We start from the raw sequence: 20,375 nt of genomic DNA, 5'->3' as shown, positions 1-20,375 counted from the left end.
TGGAGCATGTATATTTGATACTTAGCGACTCAATGATTTAAACATTTTTTTATTTGTTTTTCAAACCTTTTTAGGCTATACTAAGTGCTTCTTTAAGGAGCAGATCCTCAGTCAAGATTAACTTGATACTGTCACAAAGTCTGTCACTTCAGACTAAGCGTTATAGGTGGATGATTTTTTTTATATCAACAAGTAACTGGATGGAATCACAAAAAAAGTAAATAAACAAGAATCTCACAAAACCACCAGATGTGAATTTTGGAAAGAGCTACTTATTTCTATAATGTTAAAGATGTGGTATGTGGTTGCATAAAACAATGATGTGATTATATTGAACACTGTTATGTGGTTACATGACTGTTATGCAGTTGCATGAAACACTGTTTTGTGGCTGTACAGGACACAATTATGTGGTTATGTGAAGCAATGTTTTGTGGCTGTACAGAACTCCATTATGTTGTTGTGAAGAACACTGCTATGATTTTGTCTGTGGTTATAGTGTCCTGTAGAACAATGTTATGTGGTTATGTTATGTTATTTAGTTGAGCAGAATAACTTTTGTGGCTGTATGCAGCAATATTATGAAACTGTGTAATGCTATTTTGTCCAACAGAAAACTCTGTCTGCACAGTACGTTATGAAGCTATGTAACATTATGTTATTCTATAAAACAATGTGTCTGCACACATAATATGTACTATTTGGTGGTATCATGTATGGTTATACAGGTACCAATTTCACCTGGTTCTATATTGTTATATTATGTAGAGTAGTATAATTTCTGGGATAGTTGAGATATAGAACAAAATAATCTTTGGTTTGGAAGATAATCTTCAGAACAACAGGCAGTGCAGGTTCATGATCAAAGGTTCCTGCCAAGCTGTCCTAATCCACTTCTGTGCCTGGATGTCCAGGAAGTTAACAGAGAGGAAACAGTCAGTGTAATGTACCTGGACTTAAGCAAGGTCTTCACTCCAAACCACATAGGAAGTTAACAAGGAAAGTAAAGAGATGGGAGGGGTTAAAGTGTGATTAAATGGGTGGATGGCAGTGATAAGGGGGACCCCCAGGAAAGGCACCACAAGTGGTGTGTTGTAGGGGTAGTCCTCAGTGTTTTTACAGTTGAAATACCATGATTACTGAGACAAGGATAATCTTCTTTTCCAGATAACACCAAAGTGAAAAGAACCCTGTAGGGGTAGGGGAGGGGCAGACCTCATAGAATGGACTTGAACCATAGAGTAGCTTGGTTAGTGTGTGGTAGCTGATGGTTAGCACTGATAGGTTGAAGACGTTGCCGCCAAGAAGCAACAATACTCTAGATATGGGTGGCTTGTAGTACTGGGTGCTGGGCTGTAGCCCCCCCAGAAAGAAAGTAAAAAAAGTTAAGAATGAAAGAAAGAAACTGAGTATTTTTTTAATTTACTGTTTTCTTGTTTAAAAATAATGTAACCATTATAACCATTACTGCTGCTGTTAGCAAACTCACAACTCCACACATGCATGTATTTCTGAGGCCTTCTGACTGATGTTCTTTTTCAAAAAATAAAAAAAATGGCTTACTTCATTTTCTGACCAGCCCAGAACAACATCTATTCCACTTTGAGAATAAGGCAATCACACCTTATTAGAAAACTTCCTGTCTTCTACCGAAGGCAGAAACATAATCAGAAAGCTGATCTATGGGCTATTGTATGATGCATCAAGGAGTCATTTCTATTGGCTCAGGCTGCCTCAGGTGACTAGCTCAGAATGAGGCAGGCTGCCACTGAAAATAAAATGATTAATGTAATAGTGGGAAAAAAGCAAACACAGGATCTAGTTTATTTCCTCTAACCCTAAGTGTTCCAGTTCTCTAACATGTGGTAAGGTAAGTATTTTAAGAGTGTGTGTAGGTCTGTGTATGCATATATATTTATGTATGTATATGATGCCTGTGTATGCATATATTTATGTATGTATATGTTGGTCTGTGTATGTATTTATGTATGTATATATTGGTCTGTGTATGCATGTATTTCTGTATGTATATGTTGATCAGTGTATGTATGTATTTATGTATGTATATATATTGGTCTGTTTATGCATGTATTTATGTATGTATATGTAGGTCTGTGTATGCATGTATTTATGTATGTATATGATGCTTGTGTATCCATATATTTATGAATGCATATGTAGTTCTGTGTATGTATGTATTTATGTATGTATATATATTGGTCTGTTTATGCATGTATTTATGTATGTATATGTAGGTCTGTGTATGCATGTATTTATGTATGTATATGATGCTTGTGTATCCATATATTTATGAATGCATATGTAGTTCTGTGTATGTATGTATTTATGTATGCATATATTGGTCTGTGTATGCATGTATTTATGTATGCATAAATAGGTCTGTGTATGCATGTATTTATGTATGTATAGGATGCCTGTGCATGCATGTATTTATGCATGTATATGTAGGTCTGTGTATGCATGTATTTATGTATGTGCAGATGTGAGAAGCAGACATGTTATTAACTGTACCTGCTTTTGCTGAATGTTAATAGTTTGACTCACATTTAATCTGCTCCTTGAAAAGTTTGTGTTTGTATGGGAAATCACTGAAGACTAATTCACAAAATAGTGGCAGACATTTCAGAGTTTCAGACTTAGTAGCCTTCAGAAAAAGCATGTTAATGCAAAGCTTTTTATTCAACTGACTTTGTAAGTATATAAAGACAGCATCTGGCCTTGATTTTGTTCCTTTGTTCATCATTATTTTTTTAGCTTTCTTTGTAATTCTTGAGCTAACATGGTGAGAGCTATTTGGTTGCAGTGGTTCACATATCATATTCTGACAGCAGTGACCTTAGAAGATGAATTATTTTCTGGCACTTATTTATGTATTTATTCATTCATTTATCACAATCAAACTTCTGACTAGTACAGTCAGAGTCATACAAGTGAGTGTGTGTGTGTGTGTGTGTGGGGGGGGGGGGGATATAGATGTTCTCAATTGTCTCTGATTTTGCCACTTTTTTCTCTTTCCCTCAAAAAATGTTTACTTTTATTATAAATTATTGAGGATTATGGTCAATCAATAAAGCAGGACGTCATACTTTCATACTTTTAATTTTTTCAGAAAAAGCATGTTGATGGAACTATAGTGCTCTATTAACCTTTTAAATGAATTATGGATTATTTAAAATTTGTCCCTTTAGTATTGTTGGCTTTGTCTAGAAGTCTTGAGAAAAGAAGTTAAAATTATGAATGTGTGTTGGGGTTGGGGGGTATGATGTCTCATCTGTCTCTGTTTTTGCTTGATATTTTGATTTGTTTTCTTCTGAAATGTGTGAGGTTCTGGCAAGTCAGTGAGGATTGCAGTTACTAAGTAATGGCAGACATTTGCATTTCAGGCTTAATATCCTTCAGAAAGAGCATGCTAATGCAATGCCTGTTATTCTACCAACTTTCTAAGTATATCAAGATAATAGCATCCCTGATGGTAGCCCTTTGGCACTCATTAGTTTTAGCATTTCTCGTTGATTCTTGACCTAAGAGTTTGAGAGTTATTTGGTTGCTAACAAGATAAATTCCTGTGTGTCAGTTATTCATGTATTTATGCACTCATTTGACTGCAGTTGGATGTCATGTAACTGGTGGTAACTGATGTTTGCATGTGTATGTATATATGTGTGCATGTTTGTGTGTGTGTGGGGTGTAGATGCTTTCAACTGTCCCTCATTTTGCAGAATATCTATAAGTTTTTGCCTCATATTTTGGTCTGTTTTTATAAAGTTTGCACTTTTTTTCTGGCAAATCAATGAAGATTGCAGTCACTAAATAATGATGCCAGATATATGAGGTTCAAAGTTAGTAGCCTTCAAAAAGCATACTAATGCAACGCTTGTTATTCTAGCAAGTTTCTAAATATATAAAGGAAATTGCTGTCCATGGCTGTTCGTCCACTATTATGTTTTAGCATTCTCCTAGATTCTTGAGCTAAAAGGTTGAGAATTATGTGTGTGTGTGTGTGTGTGTGTGTGTGTGTGTTTGTGTGTGTGTGTCTGTGTGTGTGTGTGTGTGTGTGTGTGTGTGTGTGTGTGTCTGTGTGTGTGTGTGTTTGCAGTAGATCAGTAGACTGCACACTGTATTCTGGCAACAGTGAGTTGAGAAGATAAATGTGTGTGTCATCCATTTATGTATTTATTCATTAATCTAATTGCAAACATGTAAGGTGCACCGTCAGTCATGCAAGTGGCTATCATTAATGGTCACATCTGTGTGTGTGTGTGTGTGTGTGTGTGTGTGTGTGTGTGTGTGTGTGTGTGTTTGTGTATTGGGTTACAATTACAGTTGCCAGTTTTGATTTTTTATTTTATTACATTTTAATATCTGAGGCACATACAGTCAATAATTTTGTTTGTAATTGTTGGGAACAGGGGCTGCCTATGAATTAATGTGAGTAACATTGTTGTCAATTGTTCAAGTGAAGCAGTGAAAATGATTTTGTAGAAGTAGTCTGCATTTGTGTGAAGCCAGGTAATATACTTTACTCTGTCTGTTACTAACACAACCAGATATTTGAGGTGCCAGTCAATGGGCTATAACTGATGACTATGGGGACTGATTGTGTTGAAAATGACTAAGTATGTATGGTGTTGGGGTTGCAGTTTATTTAAATATAATATGTTAGCTGTGTTTTTTCACTTTCCCATCATTGTCAGACATCAGCATTGTACTCAGTATCTGTCTGTGGTAGTCCAGGCAGCACATGTGTGATAGCAAATGACCAATGACAGAAGTGTTACATCGAGTATTGCTGCTATTTAGCAGTGCTAGGTTGTTTGGTTCAGCTTTTGGCAGTGATGCCTTTTGTGTTGGGTGTGTAGGTAGCCCCTGTCTCTGTGTGGGGTATGCAGGTACCCCTGTCTCTGTTTGAAGTGTGCAGGCACCCCCTGTCTCTATGTGGAGCATGAATGTGCCCACTGTCTTTGTGTGGAGTATGAATGTACCCTCTGTATCAGTGTGGACTACAAAAGTACCTCCTGTCTCTGTGTGGGGTTTATCCGTGGGCTTAGGTTTCTTCTCCCTCGGACCATCAGCTTTGTAATAGAAACCTATAGCCGTTTGTGCTTTTACATTAATCCTAGTCTAACACAGAAGCTATTTTTTCTTGGAGGGGTAGAAAAGCAGGCAGTATTCTGATAATAGGGTTTATATAATCATGTAAGAATTTGTTGTTTTTTTTTCATTTTATTTAGGCAAAACTATTTTAATAGCTCTGAACATTACAATACGCGTTAGACACAAACGTGGTAAAAGAAAGCATCACACAGCGTCTAGAACCACATGACGTATGGTAGACAGAGGCTTATTTCACTCATTTCTGCCATACATTACAGTACAGTACAGTCTTGGCCAGTTAGGCTGTGCTAAAAGCATGGGGGTGGGATAAGGAGAAAGACAAAAATGTAAAAAAAAAAAAAAAGGAAAGACACAATCTGTCTAAATGGTGATGAAGAGACAACAGGGGACAGGCATGCAGAGAAGTAGTCTGCAACAGGGGTCCCCATGGAATCCATTGTCTAAAACTCCATTTCATATTCATCAATTTCTATGTATGTATGCATCTCTCCATTCATCCATTCATCTATCCCTTTTGGTCAGGGTGTCACTTCAACAGTGACAGTCACCTACAGTATACCTATATCTATCTGTATATAGTTGTATATCCACAGATCTACATATCTATATATATATATATATATATATATATATAGAGAGAGAGAGAGAACGAGGGGAGAGAAGGAGAGAACTGCAGCAGGACTAGCCACCTCACGATAAATCTTAGCTCCAGATTATGTCACTGACCACCATGTCCAAAAATGGGAAAAATGGGTTTGTGGATGGATGCAGACCCTCGCGGCCCTCCTTAAAATGGAGAACATCGATATCTGTGCAGTGACTGAGACCTGGTTCAAGGCTCCACAAAGCACCCCTGCACTACCAGGCTATAACTCATACCACACTTTTAGGCCATGTAACCTGGATCAGAACATCAAAGGTGGAGGTGTGTTCATATTCATTAACAATATCCACACCTCCAGGCTAGTTGCTCAGCATAATCCATCCGAGGTTATCCAAGTGCAACTAACTCTGGGCAAAACTGCAACCCAAATTGTAGCTTGCTACAGATCCCCCACCATGCCCCAGGATTCCCACTCCTCTTTTCTTGATGTACTGGAAAATATTAGGGTTCAGCCAAACACCCTAATAATGGGTGACTTCAACTACCCCACCATTAACTGGGAAAACTACTCATGTACCAACTCCTTAGCTCAACGCTTTCTGGAGTTCATAAACTCCAATGCCCTGGATCAACTTATCCACACCCCCATCAGGGGCAACAATATCTTAGACCTAGTCATTACCAACATGAGTGACTGGTGTTCCACACCTGAAGTCAACTCCTCGTTGGTCCGATCCGACCATAAGCTAATCACCCTTGATATCCACATCCCGCCCCACCCCCATTAAGGAAACCATGGTAAAAAATTTCTCCAAAGCCAACTTCATGCTCCTTAAGACAGAAGTGGTGAACTTCTTGACACCCATGTAGATGGACAATACAGTTATGACTGCTGAATCCTACACAAATGCACTCTATAAGCACTTACACGAGTGCATGGATCGTGCTATCCCAAACAGAACCAAGATGCTATCCTCCAAAAAAAGGAAGCCAATCTGGTGGTCCCCTGCCATAAACAAGCTGTACAACAGAAGGAAGAAACTGTTGCAAAAGAGAGTAAAATCCCATGAGTGGAGGAGATCCCTGGTCAGCCTCAGTAAGAAGCTAAGATCCCTTATAAGATCCTCCAAAGCTAGCTACAAAAACAAAATCACCACTAAATCCGAGGACAACCACAAAGCATTCTATAGCTATGTCAAGAATCTAGATGGCAACACCCAGATCTGCTCTGAGTTACAGCACAAAGGCACGAAAATTACAGAACCAACTGATATTGCCAACATCCTGGCAGAGAGATTCACTGCTAACTTTACCCCCCTCTCACCCCCTAAAGGGCCCATATCTATACAGGAAGAACGCAGAGTCCCTGTAATCACAACTACACAGGTAAAGGCTGCACTCTCTAAAGCCAAAAACACAGCATCCATGGAACTGGACAACATCCCAGGCTGCATTTTACACGAACTTCAAAATGAACTGGCTACCCACTTAAGCACCATGTTCAATAACAGCCTCGCATCAGGCTTTGTGCCCACTGAATGGCGCGCAGCAACAGTTATCCCACACCACAAAGGGGGAGCCAACACTGATCCTGGGAACTATCGACCTATTAGCCTGATGAGCCTGGTCTGCAAGGCCATGGAACGTATCATCATGGAACTCATAAACAAAGACATTGGTAAACTCCAAACTCTGGATCCCACCCAGTTTGGGTTTGTGAAAGGCAGATCATGTCTCCTGAACCTGATCGCCTTCTTTGTCGCAGTCACCAAAGCCGTGGATGAGGGTAAAGTGGTTCACACAGCCTATCTTGACCTCACCAAGGCTTTCAACACCATCCCCCATTCTGGAATTATAGCTAAACTCACTAAACTAGGTATAAATCCCTATGTTACAAGATGGGTTGCCAACTGGCTTACTGACAGAACCCACACTGTAAAAGTTGCAGACTCCAAATCTGTCATCAAAGCAATGACAAGTAGAGTACCACAGGGTTCCATCCTGGGACCTCTCCTGTTTGGTATCTACTTCTCTGAAGTACAGGCTAACACAGAAGGCCTCTGGCTAATGAAGTTCACAGATGACTGCAAACTAGGAGCCATAGTCAAGTCCCCAAATTATGTGGACATCCTACAGAAGGGCCTCACTGAGACAGATGCCTGGTGTCAGAGCCATGTCCTCAAGCTCAATGCCAAAAAGTGCAGTGTCATCCCCTTTGGTAAAAACTCTGTACCCATGAACTACTACATAGGCAGCAATCTATTTAACACCGAATGTGTGATAAGAGACCTTGGGACCCAGGTGGACAGTAGTCTCTCCTTTGATAGTCACATTGCCACAGTAGTCAGGAAGTCCTTCTATGTGGCACACCTCATCATAAAAGGGTTCTCATCCAGGAAAAAAGAGGTCATTGTTCCCCTCTACTCTTCACTCATTAGACCCAGTATAGAGTACAACGCCCCTTTTGGAATGTACCTCACAAGACATCTGCAGCAGCTGGAAAGGCCACAGAAGTACCTCACAAAGAGGATTACTGGCCTCAAACAAATGCCCTACACTGACCACCTCAAAAAACTCCAGCTTTACTCTGTAGCATATCGCCTATTCTGAGGTGATCTCTGCCTAACATATAAAGCTATGTCAAACCCAGAGCTGTTGGACATGCTATACCTAAAGAAATCCCGATCCATCCGAGCTACACGCTCTAGGGACCTAAACCTTGTCACCACAATAAACAGGACACGCTGGAGGGACAGATTCCTGTCCCAGAGACTTCCTATACTCTGGAAAAAGCTACCCATCTATGTCAAGCAAAGTTCTTCATTAGCACTCTTCAAGAAAAATCTTGATGAGTGGATGGGAAATAGGAAATACACTCTGGGGATCACTTCTGTATCTCTGCTCGACAGTGGCACAGGAAAATAACTTTCTTGGGTGGCATAAGCTATGGAACCTTGCTGGCTAGGCTTACATAGGCCACTGGGCCGATAGCCTAGTACCTACCTATGAACCTATGAACCTATATATAGAGGTTCAGTAAAATGGCTATAATGAATGGGTACATACTAAGGCGGTCTGTAGATGAAAATGAATGACACCATCTGTTATAGGAGCCCCCCCATTATAACTAGCCCTATAATTTGCTTTCTGCAGCCCCTCCCCTTGCTTTGAAGTCAGCAAGCAGCACAGACTCTAGATATAAACTGGGGGTGGGCATCTCAAACCACCAGGCCAATAAGACTTAGGGGTGCTGAGTACAACTGGGATGACTCCCCACAGTGTAAGACAGCAGCAATCAAACCAATCCAAATACTGAGCTACATTCCAAGGAATGTTAATTCCAGGGAGAGGGAGCTAATTCTGTCAGACAGTCGAGATATTTCAGTTACAGAACCTGGCCAGTGCTGGGGTAGGTCACACAGGAGAGAGGGTAAACTACTCAAGGCATAGTACAGATAGAGACGTAGAATGGGTAGGAGTTTAAAGGGTGTGGTGTATCATGGGTAAGGGTTTAAAGGGTGTGATGTATTATGGGTAGGGGGTTTAAAGTGTGCAGTGCATCATGGGTAGGGGTTTAAAGGATGGATGTATCATGGGTAGGGGTTTAAATGGTGCAGTGCATTATGGGTAAGGGTTTAAAGGGTGCGGTGCATCATGGATAGGGGGTTTAAAGGGTGCGGTGTATCATGGGTAGGGGTTTAAAGGGTGTAATGTATCATGAGAGGTTAAAAGGGCAGGGCTGTAGTGGGGATGGGGCATGATTTGGGTTAACATGATTATCAGGGGATTGTGGGAGAACTGAGCTGAGACGCAAGATTGGGGAGAATGAAGGAGATGCAGTTTCCTTTCAAAGGGATCCACCTTTAATGTAGACATCATAAAATAACAGGTCAAAAAGAAGATTGTAAACAAAGGAAACAACCCCCCAGGGCAAACTCACAGTGGGGGGAGTTCAAAGCAAAAACTACTCCTTGGATCTCAAAAAGCAGGTTTTATGGGTCCACAGAATGGACTACATGAATGCAATGTGGAGAAATAATTCATAGGACATTCAAGACTCTGTGGGACAGATGGTGAAATGGGAGGGGGGTGTAATGAAAATGAGACAGAGTGTTAAGGCTTTAAAAGGGTAGACTTGGAAGGCTTATCATGTCCTTCTGCTATCAAACAAATATAAAAAGACTTTAGGAATGAACAGAGGGGGTGCTGGGAAATAGCTGCAAGGTCCTTATTATAACAGCAGAAAAGGCAACAGGAATGAACAGAGGGGGTGCTGGGAAATAGCTGCAAGGTCCTTATTATAACAGCTGAAAAGGCATTCGGAATATTTTTTTTTACTGGCAGCATGTATGTATATAGTGTAGTGGTTGTCTAAAGTTTTATGATTGTGTAGAACAATATTTTACTTTGATAATAGTGATTAAATTTACCGTCAATACTGATAAATACTCCACTCTGAGGTTTCAAAGTAAATAAATATTGTCCAAGCTGGCAAGAACGGAGTATTGCAAGAAAAACCAAGAAACAATGGATATTCCAGTTATAAATAAAATTACTCTTTATTCACAACGGTCCAGACAGATAAGAGCTTTCGCTAAATAGCATCATCAGATCTTATAGTGTCTCAGCCCAAAACTAACTCTTTATGTATACAAGTTTAAAAATCACATGCCCAATCGGACCTTAAAATCAATTAGCTCCCTTAAAGGTATATGACTATGGTAGTAAATGTCATAACAATATCTATACTATATTCTAACATTAATAAACGTATCTACAAAGTTTTCTAAAGGGTATACATAAAAGATACGTAAAACATTTTTTGTTATAATATTACAAAAAAAAAACAAGAAATTTATTAAAATTTATATATAATAGTACATCAATTCTTTTATGTACACCCTTTAGAAAACGTAGATACGTTTATTAATGTTAGAATTTAGTATAGATATTGTTATGACATTTACTACCATAGTCATATACCTTTAAGGGAGCTAATTGATTTTTTTTTTTAAATATTTTTATTCATTTCCAAAAACAAGAAAACATGAATGCAGGTTATTTATGACAATGAAGTATTTACAAATTATTTAAAAAGGTAGGCTAAAACCTCTAAACAGATATCAAACATTAAAACCAAAATAAAGTATTTACAAGGGTGTCTATTGTTGACATATAATTGACTTTCTATACAATTGTTTCCTGATTATAATCTGCTGCAGTCATTATTCTCCAGTATTTCAGTTACTTTTTGCCATGCTACGTATAATGATGTAGTTCTTTCAGTTCTTCCTTTAATAGTGTTCATTTCCAATTGCGATACTGCTGACACCATATTCATGAATTGCTTAAAAGTTGGAGAAGCTTTGGATTTCCAGTTTGATGTAATGTTCTTCCTTGCAATAGCTAGGAGAGTCCATAAGATTACATATTTTGTTCTTGGCACACAGTCGGGTACAGGTGCATTAAACAAAATAATAGATTTGGAAATCTGGAATTTATCACTGAATACCATTTGCAGAAAATAATTTATTTTATCCCAATATGGTTTAATCAAATGGCATTCATAGAACATATGTTGCCAGTCTGCTTTTATTGATAAATCACATCTCCGGCAGCCAATATTTTTCTTAAACATAAGTTCCATTTTATGAGGGGTTACATAAGATCTGTGTATGAATTGCCATGTAAAAAGTCTCCAATGTAATGAAAGTTATGTCTGCTTTGGAGAGAGAAGAATTAGTTTTTTATCTCTGTCATTTGGCACATGTCCATTAACTGATCTATAATAATTCCATATTTTGTCATTATTATGCATTTTTATTTTTTTTGTTTGTTTTATAAATAGATGATAAGTATCCCTTTCCAGTAATGGTTTGATTTGTTAGTAATATTATATGTTCTATAAGGTTAGGAACATTTTGTCTTATTGATGGTTGCATTGTTTCTTGTTTGCTTAATATATACTGTCTTAATTCTTGTACATGTAACCACGAACTATCTTCCATATTTAATTTCTGTTCAATCTGGTCTATTGTCAGAGGTTTTCCAGAGTTTAGCAATTGATGCCAATATATTAATCCCTTTTCTTTAAGCATGTTGACTACTTCCATATTAAATGTTATTATATTACCTTGTGTGTACGCTACTGGATATACAAGAAATGACCATGCTTTAATATCAGGATTGCTATTAATAAGATTTTGGAAAATTTTTAATGTATAAGTAATGTATTTAGAACTTATATTTTTATTCTTAATTGATTCTAAGGTCCGATTGGGCATGTGATTTTTAAACTTGTATACATAAAGAGTTAGTTTTGGGCTGAGACACTATAAGAGCTGATGATGCTATTTAGCGAAAGCGCTTATCTGTCTGGACCGCTGTGAATAAAGAGTAATTTTATTGATAACCGGAATATTTTACTTTATTTATTTTTTGCTTTTGTTTACCAGATTTGCCTGACTGGGTTTAATCACAAAAAAGGGTTTCAGTGAAAGCTCGGGGAGAAAAATTTCCAAATTATTGCAAACATTTTAAGCAGCTGTTCAGTAATATACATGAACAGACATTAAATAATATATACTAACAAACTGCACATGCACTTGCTAATTAGATTATATTCATATGAAAATAAAGGAAAATATTACAGTATAAAACATCATATGTATTAGTAGATGGTGAACACTGAACATTTGAAGAGGTGTATTAGCGGGTTTGCCAAATAAATTCTAGATTGTGTCATTAGTATTTAGAAAGTCAAATAAATGGAGGTGTGGGAGGGAACTCGGTAGGGCAACAAATGTTAATATTGTAGTTAAGAGCTGGGATAGAAAGTAGTTTCACAGACAATTTTCTCTTTCTCTCTCTCTCTCTCTCTATATATATATATATATATATATATATACATACATACACATATATCTATAAACATATACAATATGAATTACTGATCTTTAAATCCCTCTTGGCAACAACACAGTTTCACAGGAAGGTATCATACATTGGATATTGTTAACATTTCCACAAGAAATACTACCAATAGGTGATGTGAATGTCAATTGGTTGGACATAAACTCTAACTCCCCTACATCTGGCATGAACTTATATGGTTTCACGCAACTAATTAATAGCCCCACTCATTACAGAAAGACATCAAATTCTTCATTAGACTTGATCCTAGTATCACACCCTAGAAAATATACCACCTGTGGTAAAATTTCTGGCTGTCTCAGTGATTATCTCTCAATCTTTGTAACCTAAAATCTCATACATCATCTTAAATAGCATATTTATAAAACAACATGCAACCTTTTTAAGTTTAACTCAGAAATACTCATTACTAGCCCCCTCTTAGATGATGCTGTAAATAATTCAATATAACCTTCCTGAATATCCGGAAATGCCTTGCACCAAAGTGACTAAATACAAATAAATGCTAATCCAGGGTAAAGAAAAAGCATGGAATGAATGGGAAATGGAAAACACAACAGCTTGAAAATGTCGGAATGCTTTGTAATTGTAATAAAAAGCAAATTAATAAGGACAAAACAATATATAATATAATAACTTTCAAAATAATAGCAAAAACATCCATAAAAAAATTCTGGACAGCCATTAAAGAAATATTTCATCTTGGCCATAAATTCAACCCTAACCCCTCTCCCAATAACTCAACACTCAAAAGTGCAATATATTTCAACTCTTATTTAATAGATAGTACAGTATTTCTAAGCAAGGAGTCCCTAACATCTAATCCTAACCCTGCCCAACATCCACATATCACCACATTCACTTTCACCTTCAGACATGTGCCCACATCCTATATAAAACTAATCTTAAACTCAAACCGTACTCTACTTCAGCCGATGACCTTCCAAGCAAGTACCTTAAAATAGCAGCTAATATAATTGTTGACCCTCTCTCAATCTTTATAAATACGTCAAATGCAGGAATCCCATGATCCCCCTCTCTTGGGACAGACACACATTATCCCTCTGCACAAAGAAGGAAATTCAGCAGACCTTAATAACTTTAGACCTATACCAATCTTATCTTCCCTCTCCAAAATACTTGAAAAATGTATCCAAAAACAATTGATAAACCATCTCCTACAGGAAGAAGTGCAATTTCCAATGCAACATGGCTTCTGTCCTTCCCGTAGTGCTAACACTGCACTTCTAACCATAGAGATGCTGTCAGTAAAGCTAGAGATAACAGCAAACCAGTCTCCTCCTTATTTCTACACTTGTCTAAAATATTCAACACAGTTTTTCACAGCAAACTTCTACTTCCAATGTCCTCATTAGGTCTCTTTCAACCAGCCCCTCTATGGCTCAAAAGCTACCTGTCCAATAGGTATCAGTCAATCAGTCAATAAAATGGTACTTCACACTCTCTCCCTACCTCCCAGTCACCACCGGTGTGCCACAAGGCTCTATCCTTGGTCCCCTTCTCTTTAGCATTCTCACCAGCACCCTGAAGACATCCACACAACAAGCCTCCCTGATATAGTACACAGATGACTCCAAACACATTTACACATTTGGCAACATGGCACACCTCCAAAAAATTACTCATGAAGCTTTAACAGTGACTGAAACATGGCTTGTAACTCACAACCCATGATCAACTCTAAAAAAAAAACTATTATATTTTTTCCAAAATCCATCTCCAATGAAAAAACTAAATTTTAAGTCTTTCCTGTATAATCCAACCACTGAAATCATTTATCATAGCAAATTATTAGGGATGATAATTTAAAATTTGGTCTGCATATATAAAATTGCATAAGAAAAACTCATCAAAAACCAAAGATCCTTTATAGACCCCAAAACTTTCTCACTAACACAACTAAAATTACACTTGCCACTACTTGGCTCCTCCCCACATTTCTTTATGGTGCTCGCATCCTTACTAACTTTCAGGTATCACAAAAATCAAAACGTGAACGATGCTAAAACAAAGTTGCAAAATTTGCAGCAAATACCCCTTTCTGAACCCACCATTGTACAGCACTGAAAAGCCTAAATTGGTTAGAACTGCCTCATCAACTAACAAATACACAACTTCATACCACCTATAAAATTATCCACAGTACATCTGCTTGTCCAGCACTAAATAACATTCTACTCAACTATGTTTCTATTTAGTCATTATGATCCAGTGATCAAAAACTCCTGTCTGTCCACAAACTTATCAAATCTGCTGGGCATTTTCTGTACTTGGACAAGGTTGCTGAGACCTGGAACTCCTTACCTGTATCCTTCAGATCTATACCCTCTCTCCCATCTTTCAAAACCACTCTGAAAGAAGTCCTAGCTAAACTCTGGCTCTGCTTTTGTTAAACACCAGTATAAACTATAACCCTAAATGCGAACAATTACCTCTTTACACCTTACACCTCCTTACACCTCCTTGCATCTCTTTACTTTTCCTTCTTCATTCACTTCTTTGCTTGTATCAGTTTGTGTCTCCTGACTTTCTCTCTAAATATACCATAACCTTGTTTTTCCCTCATTTCAAATTGCAATTCCTGGTTTTGTTATACTAACTCAACTTTAATTTCTCTATAAACTGGTTGAAATTTCTCCAAATATTAAATCATCGTCATATAACTTGCATTCATTCTTAACTAATGTTTTCATATTATGTCTAATTTGCAATAACTATTTAAACTGCAGTTGTTTCATTTTTTTTATACTTTTTTAAGAGTGCAAAATTTATTGTTCTTAAAATGTTTTGTAATACTTTGGAGCTTTTCTACCCAGGAATCTCCTGTAACTAGGCTGCTACTTAAGTGGACTTGACTGGTAATCAAATGTCAATAAATAAAATTAAAAAATAAATAATATAAAGATTTATATTAGAAATACAGAGGTTGGGGTGAGTATTGTCACAGAACTATTTATATAGCTGTGAGATGCTGGTAAAATTAGGTTATAGTTTTATTTGGCTATACAGATCAATTCTGTGTGATTGCTTAATGAAATGCAACTTTGTAGAAAATTGACATGGCCGTGTGATGTTACACAGCTATGCAGAACAATTTTATATGGTCATGTAATATATGGTTGCATAAACAATGATACATGGATTTGTACAGTTATGTGGCAGTACAAGAAAATGCTATGTTGTCATGTAATGATGTAATGTGCAGTTGTATAAATAATTATACGTGGATTTGTATAGTTACATGGCAGTACAAGACGATGTTATGTTGTCATGTAATGATGTAATATGCAGTTGTATAAACAATGATACGTGGATTTGTATAGTTATGTGACAGTACATGACAATGCTATGTTGTCATGTAATGATGTAATGTGCAGTTGTATAAACAATGATATGTGGATTTGTACAGTTATGTGGCAGTACAAGACAATGCTATGTTGTCATGTAATAATGTAATGTGCAGTTGTATAAACAAGGATATGTGGATTTGTGCAGTTACGTGGCAGTACAAGACAATGCTACGTTGTCATGTAATGATGTAATGTGCAGTTGTATAAACAAGGATACGTGGATTTGTATAGTTACATGGCAGTGCAAGACAATGCTATGTTGTCATGTAATGATGTAATGTGCAGTTGTATAAACAATGATACGTGGATTTGTACAGTTATGTGGCAGTACAAGACAATGCTATGTTATCATGTAGTAATGTAATGTGCAGTTATATAAACAAGGATACATGGATTTGTATAGTTACATGGCAGTACAAGACAATGCTATGTTGTCATGTAATGATGTAATGTGCAGTTGTATAAACAAGGATACATGGATTTGTAAAGTTACGTGGCAGTACAGATTAATGTCATGGGGTCATGTAATGCGCAGCTATGTAAACAATGATAAGCGGATTTGTACAGTTACATGTTGCAAACTTTTCTCCCCTCAATATAAATGGGATCTGCCTCAAAGGAAATTAAAAAAAGAAAACCATTTAGAACCAAAGTTATACAATGTATAAAATAGTCAACTTAATTTAAAACCATGTAAAACAAATTGTCAGTGCATCCAAAAAGTATGAAGTACAGTAATCAAGGACAGCAGTGGTTCATAGCAGGAAGTTTCAGCACTAAAGGCATATATTTCACTACTGAAGTAATCAGGGAACCAATAGGTTCATAAGTGTGTACCAGGCTAATGACCAAAAGGCCCTTTTTAAGCGTAGCCATACATCCCAAATCTAACAACTGTTGGTACCCTTGATAAGTGTAAGCACGGGCCTGTGAGATGAAACTTGAACAGGCTACCTGTACCCATTAGAGACACAGGTGCCAAACCAGGTGAAAAAAACAAAACAAAATTAAACCTGAAGCAAATTAAACCCACCGATGTGGGGGTCTTTTCCCCTACACCCTCCTAACTAAATATACTAATTCCAAGATCACACTACTGTGGGGGTAAAGGGCAAAGTTCAACACAGTGGCCAAGTGGTGACTTACCTGGAGTTGGAAGTTGATGTCCCGGGAGTTGGTTTTCTGAGGGTCTCAGCTTTCATGTCTCAGGATTTTAAAAGTCGGCTTTCTGATATTTCAGTTTTCCAAAGTAGACCCATATCTGTGTGTGTGTGTGTGTATATATATATATATATATATATATATATATATATATATATATATATATATAGATATATATTTTTTTATTTATTTTTATTTTACATTTGACTGGACACAGGTCCATTTACAGTGGAGGCCCGGGGAGAAAATCTCCATAAAAGTAACAATATCGTTTACACATTTGATGCAAGTCACAATTAAAATATCATAGATTAAAGCACTTTTTATACAGAAAGAAAACAATTCTTGGTTAATATGCATATAAAAAATACATTTGGAGGTTTGCAGTAGGGATTCCTGAGTTTATTAAGAGCACCAGCAATACCTTAGGGTAGTTAGTTTGTTGTTACATGAGGTAGGGGGTTTATGTGATGCATTGGCATAGCCAGGAATTCATTAGGTGCACTTTGAGAGAGATTTTAAATAGAATAGTTGATGTAGCAGAGGTCAGAGTAGGGAAAGGTTGTTCCACATGTTGGCTATATTGTGGGAGAACAGAGCTTTCCCTGCAGAGTTATTGGCTTTGGAGATACAGAGGAGAGATTTTTCAGAAGAGCGGAGGGGGCAACTTGACATGTACTGGATTAGAAGTTGGTTTAGGGATGGGGTTTTGTTGGGATGATTTAATATATTGTAGGCAAGTATTAATTGGTGGTATTTGATTAGTTGTGGAAGTTCTAGTCATTTTAGTTCCGATAATGCCTGACAGTGATGGGTTTTGAAGTTGGACTTACTAACAAATTTGGTGATTTTATTATAACATGATTTGAGTCATTCAAGGTCTTGTTTTCTTGTATGGTAAGGATTGGGGTGGCGTACATAAGGGTGGACAGCAGGTGTGTTTGGGCTAGTGTAATTCGTGCTCTGTAAGTTAGGAAGTTTTTGTGTCTGTATAGTGTACCTATTTTCTTGTGGACCTTTTTGATTGATTATGATATATGGACATCAAACAGTAGTTTATTGTCAACTTCTACACCAAGGAGTTTGTTGTTGTCAGTGGGGGGAGATCTTAGTACCATTTTTGGATGTTATTATAAAAAGTTGATGGGTGGACTTAATTTTGTTGGGAGCAAATATGCATAATTTGATCTTTTTGGGATTGAAGATGAGTTGGATCTGGGTAATCCAGCTTTCCACTGAGGAAAAGGATTCCTGGGTAAGATTTGTAGGGTCGTGAGTGATGGTGTGGAGCAGATGAGCGTTGAGTCATCTGCATATTGTATAACTGTGGCATGTTGGGTGGATGTATGAAGGCTGTTAGTAAATATGGGGAAGAGCAGAGGGCCCACTAGTGAACCTTGTGGGACTCCTATAGTGGTTGGAAGTAGGGGAGATTGTTTGTTTTGCCACTGGACAGATTGTTGTCTGTCTGATAGGTAACTTTTAAACCAGACTGTAGTGGAATGGGCGAAGGATAGGGAGGTCATGAAGTCTAGTAGTATGGTACGTGACACCGTGGAGTCTAGTAGTATGGTATGTGACACCATGGAGTCTAGTAGTATGGTGTGTGACACCACGGAGTCTAGTAGTATGGTGTGTGACACCATGGAATACAGTAGTTTGGTATATGACACCATGGAGTCTAGTAGTATGGTGTGTAACACCATGGAGTCTAGTAGTATGGTATGTGACACCATGTAGTCTAGTAGCATGGTGTGTAACACGATGGAGTACAGTAGTTTGGTATATAACACCATGGAGTCTAGTAGTATGGTGTGTGACACCATGGAGTCTAGTAGTATGGTGTGTGACACCATGGAGTACAGTAGTTTGGTATATGACACCATAGAGTCTAGTAGTATGGTGTGTGACACCATGGAGTCTAGTAGCATGGTATGTGACCCCATGGAGTCTAGTAGTATGGTGTGTGACACCATGGAGTACAGTAGTTTGGTATATGACACCATAGAGTCTAGTAGTATGGTGTGTGACACCATGGAGTCTAGTAGCATGGTATGTGACCCCATGGAGTCTAGTAGTATGGTGTGTGACACCATGGAGTCTAACAGTAGGGTGTGTGACACCATTGAGTCTAGTAGTATGGTATGTGACACCATGGAGTCTAGTAGTAGGGTGTGTGACACCATGGAGTCTAGTAGTATGGTGTGTGACACCATGGAGTCTAGCAGTATGGTATGTGACACCATTGCATCTAGTAGTATGGTATGTGACACCATGGAGTCTAGTAGTAGGGTGTGTGACACCATGGAATCTATTAGTATGGTGTGTGACACCATGGAGTCCAGTAGTATGGTATGTGACACCACAGAGTCTAGTAGTATGGCGTGTTACACCATGGAGTCTAGTAGTATGGCATGTGACACCATTGAGTCTAGTAGTATGGTATGTGACACCATGGAGTCTAGTAGTATGGTGTGTGACACCATGGAGTCTAGTAGTATGGTGTGTGACACCATGGAGTACAGTAGTTTGGTATATGACACCATAAAGTCTAGTAGTAGGGTGTGTGACACCATGGAATCTATTAGTATGGTATGTGACACCATGGAGTCCAGTAGTATGGTATGTGACACCACGGAGTCTAGTAGTATGGCGTGTGACACCATCAAGTCTAGTAGTATGGTGTTTGACACCATCGAGTCTAGTAGTATGGTATGTGGCACCATGGAGTCTAGTAGTATGGTGTGTGACACCATGGAGTCTAGTAGTATGGTGTGTGACACCATGTTAAAAGCCTTAGATAGGTCTAAGAATATAGCAGATACAAGGTTGTTGTTATTTCTGTGTAGGGTAACTGTATTAGTAAAAGAGAGGAGACTGGTAGTTGTGCTATTCTGCTGCCAGAAGCCATGTTGTGTAGGTGAGAGGAGATTGTTAGTGTTCAGGAACAGCACAACTTGAGAGTGAATACACCTTTCAAGTACTTCTGATAAGAAGGATAGGATGGCTATGCGATGGTAGTTAGAGAATTTGTAAGAGTTTCCTCCTTTGTGGAGAGGGATGATATATGATACTTTCCATAACTGTGGGATGTTGGATTCCTGAATGGAGTGGTTTATAAGGAAGGAAATAGGGTAAGATAGGGAACTGGCTGCTAGTTTTAGAAAATT

General features: G+C 37.9%; 1 protein-coding gene across 1 annotated transcript in view; it reads right to left on the bottom strand.

The window, feature by feature from the left end:
- Positions 1–20,375, bottom strand: part of VAV1 (vav guanine nucleotide exchange factor 1) — a gene marked incomplete at its 3' end in the record, with an annotated part of 1,650,237 nt that overhangs the window by 897,630 nt on the left and 732,232 nt on the right.

Source organism: Protopterus annectens, chromosome 9.part0, assembly GCF_019279795.1.
Source record: "Protopterus annectens isolate FY-2018-M chromosome 9.part0, PAN1.0, whole genome shotgun sequence".
Lineage (NCBI taxonomy): Eukaryota > Metazoa > Chordata > Ceratodontiformes > Protopteridae > Protopterus > Protopterus annectens.
This window is presented reverse-complemented; position numbering and strand designations above follow the sequence as displayed.